Raw genomic sequence first — 12,917 nt, 5'->3', positions numbered from 1 at the left:
AGGAATTTCAAAACGAAATTCGAAATACCCAATGAATACTCAGAGAACATCATGATAACGGATAGCGACTTCATCCTGTCAAACAGGACCAGCGCGATCTGCATCACGGCGGACATGAGTTTCAAATCAAGATTGGAGGCTGACTTCAAAAGAGAGTACCAGAACGTAGAGTTTCTGTTCAGACAGAGGCCAGGACTGGGAGGCATAGCGGCGCTTCCACCGTCAGTGGCACAAGTCCCGGGCAAATACCTCTGCTTCCTAGTAACGAGAGTCAACGACAGAAACATAATTGATCCCGAACACGTGATATTGGCACTTACAAGACTACGTGACTTCATGATTGAAAGAGGAATAGTGGAGGTCTCGATGCCGGTGTACGACCCAAACAGGGGCAAACTGAGCTCGAGGGAATTGTATGCTATCCTACATGTGGTCTTTGCAGAAACCGAGATAATGGTGCATCTTCACAAGAAGTACTACTTGAGCATCGCCTGAGTCGGGTACATGGAGGTATCGAGTCGGGTGTGAGGGAGGAGTCTTGAGTTAGGTACTGGGGTGCGGCGCAGGTAAAGGGATCTTAAGATGTGATTGGCATGACAATTGAATTTTAAAAGAAAGAATTGATGGAGCTAAAACATAAAATGAATCTGCATGTTCTTAAGGGAAATCCAATCGAATTGTTTTAAGTGATATGTGAATGATAGGATTTTAATCATATGGGTAAAAGGGGGGTCTCTAGGTCAGGAACGTGACATACTAAGTTTTAATGAGCGTTATGTTTTCAGATCAAGTTTGAAAAACAAAGTTGAACATCCAACTACACTAGCGAGAAACAGAAAAAGAGAATCTTGATTGAACACGCGACAATCCGGATCTACAGCAAGTGCTTGAAGAGAAGATTTCTAGAGATTTCTTGAATTGGGTAATACTTGAGTTGGCAAGGTGATACTTGAGTTGGTAAGGTAATTCTTGAGTTGGTAAGGTAATTCTTGAGCTGGTTGACACCTATCTACACACATCCCGAAGTTATAAAGAATGGCAGACCGATTCTGGAACTCTATGCCCACGGCTCTGCAGAGGCCCACTCTTGACGAGCTGTACAGACGCTTGAGGGACCTGGACCACACCCAGATCGACGAGAGAAGGGCGGTGATGTTGAATGCGATCCTCCAGTTGGAGGACCAGGGCGAGTGCAGGGAGTCTGCGACGGAGGCTGTCTTGATCGTCGGCTACACCACCGAGGGCATATCAAATCGAGCACAGACCAGATGGTTGTCTTGGAATGCGGATGGAGGAGTAAGGGGCTTTGACTTGGCAAGAAATCCTGGCCTGAGTAACAACACCGAACACGGCGCAGGAGAGTTCCCGCTACCGACGAGGCCAACAGCAAGATCCACGGGCCAGAGCTCGAGTAAGGTGCCATCGATGTCGCGAGCGCAACAGACGACCGAGGCATATCCGGAGCTGGGAGTCCTAAAGAGAGAGCTTGAGAAGGCGCTGAAGGAAAAGAATAAGGCGAATCTCGATCGGGATCAGGCGAAGTTGGATAGGGAGAAGATTCAGCTGGAGAGAGACCAGGCAGTCGACGAGCGAGATCAGACGTTGAAGTTACTTGAGATGCTAAGGGCGGAACATCAGCAGGAGCTAAAGGTGCGGGAGAACGCCGCGAATCGCGATCAACTAAAGTCGGAGTTGGAAAGGATAGAACAACGACAACGCGAGCTTGACGCACAAAAGGGAGCCAGGTCAAACGAACGAGTGGTGACAAGCTCAAGGCCAGAGTCGCGCATGGAGGTGGATGAAGCTCCCAGGGCTAGAGGACGGTTCAACCTTGACCGCGAGGCCAGGGAACACATGAGTGAAGGGTTGGAGGTCTGGATACCGAATGACGCGACGCCCTCCTTGCGCAATCTAGAGACCCAACCTGTACGTCCTCTGATGGATGTGGTGTTACCAGGATATACACCAACCTGATGGAGACCACAGACCTCGAGCGGCAGTCAGGTGAGTGGCGCCTCATCGCGCCTGAAGGAGTTGGGTGAGAAGTTGCAGCAGCAGAGTCGTGAAAGAACGACAAGGCCAGAGCTTCCCCTGACTTGGAGGGAACAGCCGGTCAGAAACGTCGTGATCGCGAGCTACAAGAAGAACACAGAGGGGAACTACCACAAGCATAGTCGGCTGGACTGGAATGCGGAACAGCAAGCCAGGAGGGACTGCTTCCACGACGCAGCCTGGGTGCAGTATCTAGCGCCACCTCGTGTGCCAGAGGGTGCGGTTCACCTGATTATAGGGGACAGCCTGGTGCGGGTGTTGACCCAGATCCGGTCACATTGGCAGACGGGAGTCTTGAGTTTCGCTGGAGCTGCTACGCCACAGATGTTGGCAACTCTGGACATGCTAGGAATGACCAAAGTTTACACAGTCACCTTGATGGTTGGGACCAACGACGTGTCGAGAGGAGAAGCAAGGAAAGTGACGAGGCTGTGCGACAAGATGAGTTGCCTTCTTGAGGAGCTGAGGATCCAAATGGATCCCATCCTGCTGACGATATGCACGGTCCCCTATAACATGATGTTTGATCAACACTCCCTAGAGATGAACCAGAGGGTGCGGAGCCTGAACAAGGCGATCCGAGAAATACACCGAAATAGTGTGCTTCCTCTCAGGCTGTTGGACGTTGCAGAACGCATGGAGAACAAGGGATTCCCTGAAGACACCTCGAAAGATGGAATCCATTTCGATAGGCCAAGGGGAGCTGAGTGGCTGAACGACGTCTTCCAGGAACACATAAACACGCTAGAAGCGGACCTGCTGGAGACAGCCCAATTCACTTTAGGGCCACCTCCCAACCCACCATTCCTTGCCTCGAGGGCCTTGGCTGGTCGATTGGGAGCGAGAGTTGATACTAGAGATAGCTCGAGGAGCAATCAGACCCGATTGCAGAGTGCCACACCAATGGAGTCGGAGGAGGTAGAGTCATCAACACCTCCGGCCTCGGCGATGTCCTCCGTGGTGGTGGCAGATGGCAGGAGAGAAAAGAAGTCTAGGGAGACTACCCGCTTGAGATATCCTGAGAAGGTGAAGGAACTGGATCTGGAGACCTTGGAATGCAGACGAGAGTTGGCGGAAACCCTGGGGATCGAACGAGTGTCGCACGAGGATTTGAATAGACATCATTGCATAGACTGGTTGAAGGCTCATGAGGCGCACTTCTCGAGGGCGAAGTTGATGGAGACCACAGACCTGACGGGAATTCCCACAAAAACGATCATGGGACCCATTAATTACAGACCTCTCAAGCTGCTGGGGAGTCCGGGACTTATAGCAGAACCTCCCAAGCACCGAACCAGCATCGCCAGAATCAGGTTGGCAACCCCGGCACAGTTGAAGGTGGTAGACAAGCTACTCAATCCGGGAGGAACGGGATTGCCAGACGCCGCTTACGAAGGCTCGAAATTGGCGGAAGATCCCAGGTACGGGAGGCCCTGTGGTGGCACCCAACTGGCCAAAACTCTGGCAGTTTACGATAGAACAGATCCAGCTGCGGCAAGAGTAGTCATTGTGGCGGGATCGGACTTCGAAGGAACGTCTCCCAAGTTGTTCTGGCCGGAGACTCTGGTATACTCCTTGCCAGGAGCCGAATTGAATCAGATGTTGACTCTAGTGGTAGCAATAAAGTCGGAGATGCCCTGTGAACCTGAACTGCTATTGTTTGCAGGGATGAATGATCACCTGCACGCGATGGGACTTCTTGAGCAACTAAAGGGGGATGAAATTCCGACATCAAAGAAGATATGGGAGGCTATTCAGGCGTTATTTGCGGCGATGAATGAGGTACAAGAGAACGTAGCCTCGAGATTTGGGTCCAAGACGAAGGTGGTGTTTACCACATCCCCGGGATACGCAAGTATGCCACCCGCCCTACAATTCGTGTACGCGGTCTTGATCCTGATAGCAGAAGGGAGTGAATGGCGGATTCTGATGGCAGCCCCCAATCGAGAGCTGGAGCCATTGAACTTGAGGCTTTACAAATCAGAATTGCCGGCGGCATGGGCTGACATATCTCATGCACTGAGGGGCTTTTATGGACTGGCCGACGTCCTGATTGTATTGGATGAGGTACTCTTGCTAGAGATATCGAACTTTGCTAGACAACTCAAGTTCAGCCCAGTCATCGGGGACGACCACACGGCGATAAACCAGTTGACGGCCAGCCTGTGGTTCCGGAGTATGGATGTGAAAGTCGCAAATTCCACCAGCAGGACTAGAGGTCCCAGCAACGAGAGAAGAAATGTGGTCGAGACGGAGAAACAGTTAGATTCGATGAAATATCGCTTGACTCAAGAGAATGGCTGGTGGCCATTCCTGACACCAAGGCTGGAGAACGTCACGAATAAAACGAGGGAGGAAGCACCACTCCTCGTGAAACAAATCTGGAGTTTTCTAGAGAAGCAACTGGAGCTAGCGGAAACGAGAGACATGACGGTGGTTAGATTTGTCTCGGCCGCCAATGAAGTGACGATTGGAGGATTTTGGAGAGAGCACGCCAACGGCGAATTGAAGACTAGGAGAGATTACGAGATTCTCAAGTTCTTGAGTCCTTGCTGGGAGAGAGAATTCTTGGCAGGAGTGTTCGGCACCACGGCGACTATCTTCGGAGCCTTCGTACAGGAGATACTGGGCATGTCAATCAGCCTGCTCTTGGCTCTGTATTTGGTTTACCCCAGATACTTGTTCAACATGGGCCCAGCATACATGTTTAGTCGAGGAGTGGAGACACTTCGAGTTGATGGGTATCTGGCACTAATACTCTTGACCCATGGGGAATTGGTGTCGTTTCATCGGTTAATGGAATATGGAGAACCTCTGTCTATGGGGAGAGTCCACACGAGCACTGAAACCAGCTCCTACAAGTGTGCCGCAGGGTTGAAGACACTGCTGGTGCAATACCTCATGATGCAGAATCGATACATGACGGGTGAAGATGAGAACCCAACCTCGAGAGAAGAATGGGAGAAGGCGAACAGAGGGATGCCTCTGTTGACGGACCTGTGCCTGGCAATGAGGTCGGACCCAATGGGGATAATCCGGGGTCTAGAGGAGGTGGTGACCTGCATCTATGGTCCAGCAGTGACGTACGCGTTTCCAGATCCCCTGGTGATAACGTATCGTCACTCGGTGACGCACTTGAGTCTCATCAGCGTACTGGATGGTACAGCGCTGAATTGGTGTCAGCAGGAGGTGCTCAGGGCGCGTATGAGCAACACGGTACTCTTCGGAAAAGTGAAAGATGCCGAGATGATGGTGTGCAACTTCAGGGGACAAATGCAATGTAGAATGGGAGGCAAGCGAGAGGGCCCCATTGAAATGTATCCAAAGTTTTGGAACCTAAACCCATTGACGGCCAACGGACGAGAAGTCTTGAGAATCCCCGCCTGGAAGGAGTGCTTTGCACTAGTCAAGAGGGAGCTGGAGGCCATAATGGAGAAAGAAATCCTACCAGCCACCATGCCTGAGTTCCCGACAGTCAGGAGGATGACCTTGGGAATGAATAGTCCCTTGGTGGTTCCCTCCATAATGGCGAAGATGATGACGGAGGAAACGCAGAGGCATTTCACGGATGGCTGGGATCCCCTGTTCATCGGCTACACGGCGGCAGTCTACTTCCACACCAGCGAGATGAAGGTAAATTCGTGGACGACGCAAGCGAAAAAGAGTAGAGGTTCGCAGCCCCCTGGATATGAGGTGCGGAAAGTCTTGAGGACTCTTGAAAAGGAAGGACTTGAGAATATGCTACCCATATGGGATGATGGCAGGATGATCGTGATGGAGGGACACGTCGCACTGGTGGACGACATGAAATTTGCCACGAGAAAATATAAGGCGCCCTATGGCTTGGAACAAGTAGAAGTGACACAGGAGGGAACAGAACTAGATGCAGCAGGTCAACTGCATGTAGCCCTGACGGAATATAAAAAGCTGGATCCTACGACACCGTCACCACTGTCTGTAGACACGCCTGGAGACAAGAGGAGTGGACCCGTTGAGGATCGATTCAAAAGAATTCTCGAGAGAAGAAGAAATGAATCAGAGGAAGAGAGTATGGATGAAACTCTCAGTGAAGCTGGAGAAGACATGGAGGTGGGGAATACACCTGAACCAGGGCCATCAGGGGAGGAACTCACCACTCAAGAGCTGTTGAAAGACTTGAGCGAAGAGAATTGGGCAGATACTGCCACACCACCTCTGAACCCGTCCCCGCGGAAGAACCTAGAGTTGCCATTGGCAGGTGAGACCTTCAATATGGGGATGTTACTCTTGAGCTCGGAGGAAAGGGGGAAGAACACGTTCGAAGGGAACAGGGACATATTCTTGGGATCTCTCGAGGATGACGCTTGGCAGGAGTTCCTGGAGGAATTCAATCGAGAAGTGGGCAGCGAGACGACGCTGGACAAGTTCAAGAAGGAACTGTGGGACGCAGTAGTGAGATTCGGGGAACCGCTCCTGATAGGAACGGGCCTGGATGAGAAAGCAAGAAAAGAGCTGCTGAACAAGCTAGTGGAGCTGAGGAACGCACGATCGAAGACTAGAAAAGAGAAATGTGAGGACAGCTCTACTCTGAAACAAAAAACTGTGGATAAAATGGTTGATGATATAAAAAGGGATAAGGTTGGGACTAGTAATATGATTAAAAGTACTAATATCCTTAAGGCTCGAGCAGGGGGGAGACAAGAGTTGGAAGGAGTGGATGGAGAGGTCGAATCAATGATGATAGCCACAACACCCTCGAGCAGAGATGTGAAGACTCGCAAGAGGAAGAGAGAAGTGGAAGGATGGGGTAGTCCTTCAGTGGATGCTGTTTCGGAAGGGAACTTGAGAGAGACGGCGCCCATCGTTTTGGCCCGATGCAAGACGGCGGCATACAAGAACAGCTCGGAGCTCAGGAAACCACTTGAAGTAGAAAAGGAAATAGAGGTTTCCACCAGTTCTACGTCAGAAGAAGACTTCAAGCCTCAGAAGGTAAACGTGAAGAGAGGTTCAACGAACGGACAGGTAGGGGAAGTGGAGATCGGCAAAGAATGGATCTCGAAGGCACATCAGGACATGGGCAAACAAGTGACGAGTGATCCATTGGAGAGGAACAAGACGAGGAACACTTCCCGGACGTGGTGGGTGGCCCTCGAAACATTGAAGGAAATGGAGGACTGCTTGAAGAAGTTGGACAGTGGAATAGCTCGCAGGCGACGCAATTGGGCCACCCAGCAAAAAGCCGAGGTTAATAAGATAGAGATGGCAAGTCATCTGAAGAGATCCTGGCAGAGTTTGTTGAAGGATCATTTTGAAGAGGCGATGAGAACATCCTCATCAGCACCGCCACTAATGGCGAATCCCTTCGTTAGAACTGCGGGACAATTAATGTTCACCTGGAGTCTGGTGGGAGTAGAGTTGGAGACATTGACCTCGTATGACAGGCTGAAGTTGGGAAGCAAGAAGCTAGAGGTGTATCAGGCACTGATGCAACACGTGGCCAGGGACAATTCAGGCTTGAGCCTGGCTAGAAGAAAAGATGCCACATGTTTCTTGAGATGGACAATGTCAATGATGTCTGATAGCACCATCCTGGCATGCCACCAGAGAGCAAGTGGAAGTAAGACCATGGAGAGAAGAGTCTCAACGATCATCTTGAACGTATATCAGAGTACAGGAATAGAGAAAGAAGATGGTTCCAGACTATCCTTAGAGAACCATCGAAAGCTGGACGAGGTACGGAGGTTCTCTAATAAGAAGTTCGAGGAAGAACATGATGTTCACCGTAACCTGGCCTCGTCAGAACAGTACTCGAGACTCAGTGAGAAGGGGGAATACCAATATGTGTCTGGAGTGATGGGAATAGCCTACAATCCCTTCTTAGACTCGGAAGCTGGAGGAGCCCACAGAAACCATGAGGTAGCGGAGCTACTGAAGTTTTGGACAGAAAGGATAATGGAGATAGACGCGGTGGAGAAAGAGGGGCCGAGCCTGGGCCTGATTCTTGAGAAAACACCAGAGGTGATGAGCATACCGCGCTCAAACAAGAGAGTTGAAGTGAGCATGGGCGGTGGAGATGGCTTGTTAACCACGAACTTGGGAGTGATATGGAAGCTACTAAGACCCTCCTGGTGTCCACATCCCCATGCGAGTCTAATCGAGGAAACCACCGAGCGAGTGAGGTTAGCACCAACGGAAGATGAAGATCTGGCGGAGTTGAGTGTGCTACATAAGCTAATCACACCCCAGATGCAAGAGCCAAGCGAAAGGACGAGCGACCCCGGGTCAGCGAAGAAATTGGAGCCGGGTAGCTGTCTGGATTCGACGTGTGGGAACGGAGAGCACATCTGCGATGGACGGTCATGCGTCAGAATACTGTCGTTTCAAAAAGAAGACCTGGTCACTTGGTTCGAAGACATCACAGAAAGGGAGAAAAGTGAAGTGCAAATAATAGCGGAATGTTACGCGAGAACCACGGTGAATATAGCGACAGCTCTCGGATTCTTCTCGAGAATGTGTGGTCTGCAGGCACTGGAGAGACTGGAGTCTGAACATCATTTAGTGACGGCGTTGAGCGTAGAATCATGGCCCGGGGTGTTGCAGGTGACTCAAAAACACATCCGGAGCTGGAAAGTTGGTCTTGAGGCGGAAATGGGATTTCCCCTGAGCGAAGCTTATGGCTTGCCATTGAACGCGAAATCGCTGATAGGGTCAATGATGGCCAACTTGTGCGGAAGTCACTACCCGCTACACATGGCGATGGTGGAAGTGTCCAGCCAGAGAATACTGGTGGACAAGGCCTTCTCAGTGCCCAAGTGCGTGAGGTTGGCTCGGATGTCGCATCACTCGCACAAGTTGTTGAGAAAAATCAAAGGGACAGTACCAAAAGAATTGAGAGATGACTTAAGCGAAATCTGGGGAGAAGATCTTCTGAAGTTGGAAAGAGAAAACACAAGCGATCACGAGAGACAAAACGTGATCGGGAAACCTGTGGGAAGTACTCCGAACCTGGAAGAAAACGACACGATGCACGAGAAAATGATGGAGCTTGAGCCTCTCTTGGAAGCCTCAGGGGAGCGTAATCTCAGGAGCATTGAGATCTCTCATGGGGAATGCCCATGCCACTGTTTGGCACAAACGGTGTGGTATCCAGATCACAAGAACCTTTGCCTGGTGTGGGATGTGGAAGAGATTCGGTCGATCGGACTACCGGATCACCGGCAGAAGGTGACACTCTTAGTAGTGAGTACGATGTTAGCTCTGAGATGGATAGAAGAGAATATAACGAAGTATCGGGAGGCGACGACGCCAACGGCTGAGTCAATATACGCGATAGACTACAGCAGGAGACTCGAGTTGTTTGAGACTGCGTGCAAAGTATTCGCCATACCGACGGAAGTCAAGCACGTATGGAGTCGCTTGAGGTACTTTCCATGGTTTCGGGCGACACTGACGTCTTGGTTGTACAGGGCAACGAAAGATCACATGAGAAAACATCAAAAGGAGTATCGACAGTTCCAGGCCGAGATTGGGCCGGAAGCTTTCAAGAGACCCCTGCTAACCCATCGTAATGCGATCACGACGGGATGGAAGAGAGTGGGTAAGATGTCTAGAGACAATACCAAAGCGAGGGAGTCGATACTAGAGGAAGACCTGGCGAAGAACGTGAGCTTGAGCCTGCACAACTCCTTTTGCTTGAACCGAGAAGCTAGGGTGAAGGCACTACCCAACCAAGCAAAGAGATTGCAGGAGCAGAGAGAATGGATGCGATCCTATGAACAGCTGAAGGCTTGGGAGGAGATTGTGATTAGTTCCGATGATGAAGAGGAACTGTTGAGACAGTTTGCCGCATCTAGCACTTCAGGATGCAGTACCTCCAAGGCGAAGAGTACGAGATGAATGGGCAAATCGGATGGATCTTGAGTCTTGAGAGGGAAAGGGGGCTTGAGTGTGAATCCGAGTGAAACTTGGATTCACGAAAAAGAAACTTTAACAAAGCAAATATTGTTACTAATATACTATATCTATTATATAAATCAAAATGCTGCATGACAATTTCCTGATTGAATAGGACAAAAGAGATTTTTAAATGATTGGCTTGAAAAGCGAAAATTCAAAGGTGCAGGTAAATGCAGATTTTGGTTGCTGTTTAGCAATAGTGTGAAAATTTTAAATGGTCGTGAATTTTGGGGTGTAGATAATCTTAAATCTGCTGCAAACTTCTGTAAATGACCACTGGCACTGTATCTTGAGCAACACTCGGTTTTTTCTGGGACTCACTGGCAGAAGACAGCGCGCGATGAGGACATCGATCTCGAGTCCGGGGAGTATGTGCCAGTCGGTCATATTTGGAAGTTTGACCTTGAGAAGAGCAGAAAACACTTGATTTTGGAGTGAAATTTAAATTTTTAAAATTTCGAATGGAACATGTCATGCACGATTTTCTCGCGAGAACTGAAAATCAGAAAAAGAAAGGAGAACAATTTTAGAACAATTGCGGGAAAGTTGTCAGATAAAAACGAGTGGGAAATTGCTATTCGCAATTTCCATCATAGTGAACAAGAGTAGAGCTGTCCTATCTGAAATAGAAGACAGAGTATTCCCGAGAGAGTAATTATTCGAACTGGACCAGAGTGAACCTTCGACGGAAAGGTGGACAGCTTGAGTGTCCCAATGGTCCACATAAGACTTCGTTCTTGAGTTCAAACTTACCCTTACCATTCAAACTGATAAACATTGAACTTATCTAGTTACTTTAGTTAATTCTAGAGTTGCTCACCCATTTAATTACTTCCTGTGCTTGAGCGCATCAACATGTGAGTCCTTAATTTAAATTTCTAGAGTGTGTTTTATGATTGTTATGTTGAGGTAAGGCGAGTTTTAGGTTGATCCATCTGAAATGGATCAAAGTTACACTGTCTAATAAAAAGTAACTTAACGGATTGTTCCAACCCGGTTTTTAACGGCGTTCATGTATTTTGGGTATCTAGAGACCTAAGTATGGGGACGTTTCTAATTCTAGAGTGGGGGGATATTTTAGTAGTAGCCTTTAAGCTGTAACGGGTCGTAGTCTCATGTCACAAGCGAACCGAACTGGCTCCGACCGTTCTTGAGGTAGAAAAACACAAGAGATAGTGTCCCTGACCCTTGAGCCAGTGGTTATAGGGCCTATTTTTCTTAAGCCTCATGTGTGACTGCAGTAGACGAATGTTACAGAGAAACCGGGCTTGAACACGCGCGATGAGTTTAGGAGCAGGGAGTTAACACTGAAAATTTAGTCCCAAAATATTTTTGGTTTTTTATTCAAAACGTACATGTCTAAATCGAAATTATGACTCAGAAACTTCCAGACAAATTAATTTTAAAATGTTTAATTAATTTTAGAGGTTAAAAGTATTTTAATCTTAATAGTAATTTAGAGGTCAACTGTGATTGGCTAATTTTTTATCATGATGGTTTAGAACCAAATTGTATGTGATTTATTGTAAATAACATTTGTAAATTGATGTTTTATCGTCATTTAGAGTAGTTTATTGTAAAAATCCTGACGATGCACATAGTTGCGAAAACGTTTGAAATTTACTTTTTAGCAAAAATTTCTTCATCTACATAATGAACGCAAGATGCTTAAAGTCGCCGGCCACCACCACCTACTCAACAACCAATTCCTTGCCAAAGCAACTCAAGATACCCACCCCTGCAATCACCTCTGGACGTTTGAGCAACAGAGTACCGGCAGAGACAAGAAGATGACATTGCATGCCAGTTCAAGTGAGAAGTCGCTAGTTTTCTAACAGACGATCTTGAACAGACACTGAAACAGCTACACACACATGCAGTCGCCGAAGAGAGAGCCAAAAGCCAGCAGAACAGAGTCTTAAAAAGACCCACTCCTGAGATATCGAAAGACGAAGAAGAACTTAGCCGTAACCAGACACCGATTACAACCGGACATTGAATCAGAGCTCTGCAGCAATTGCAACTCCAGCATCGAAGACTGCCATCATCTTTTCAACTGCCCGGCCAACCCAATATCTGCTACCATCGAAGATATGTGGAAAAATCCCCTACTAGTCGTAGAAGAACTCGCGTAGATATTCTCAGAGTAGTCCACGGAGCAATAACAACAACAAGGTAGCGAGCAAAAGGATTCTAGGTAGCCGACCGAAGGAAAAACAGAGCGGTAGAGGCAATAAGCGATTAGGTGACTGGCTTGGCGCAATCGCATTTAAGAGAAGGCTTGGCGCAATCGCATTTAAGAGAAAAAATGACGAACGATTCGTGTGTCTCAGTCATGTTTCGTAAAAATTGCGAATTTTTTCAAAAAATGGATCGTTATGCCTACCATTTTGGTACCCGTTTTTGAGACCATATTTCAGCGAAGGTAAGTGGTTCAAAAAAATAAATAGTTTTCGTCTTTGCTTCATGTTTGAAAAAGTTTTTTTTTTGTTTTTTCCATTAAGTACTACTGCATAACAAATTGATCGTCATATAGGGTAGGCTAAGTGAGTGTATCCAATCTTTTGTATCTATCTTTTAATATCTTTTTTCTATTTTGTGTCAATCTTGTTTTTTTGCTTTTTAATTATCCATCTTTTTATGTGAATAATTTTTGTTTCGATTATTTTTTTTAAGGTAATTCAGTTTGCACATAGTAGTATCTTTCTTTTTTATCTACCTTTTCTAATTATCTTTTTGTCTTCTTTCAATCTTTTCTCAATTTTTCTTTGCTTGTTTTATACATGTTTTAAGTTTATCTTTTCTGTTTCGACTGTTTTGTATTTCCACTTCATTAAAAGCTTCATTTTCATGTTCAAGTTGTCTTCATTTTCAGCCATATTTATTAAGCACCGGAGGTGCGAGTCATGCGCTAGTATTTCTAAATTGAT

This window comes from Symsagittifera roscoffensis, chromosome 5 (genome assembly GCF_963678635.1).
Source record: "Symsagittifera roscoffensis chromosome 5, txSymRosc1.1, whole genome shotgun sequence".
In the NCBI taxonomy this organism is placed as follows: Eukaryota; Metazoa; Xenacoelomorpha; order Acoela; family Convolutidae; genus Symsagittifera; species Symsagittifera roscoffensis.
This window is presented reverse-complemented; position numbering follows the sequence as displayed.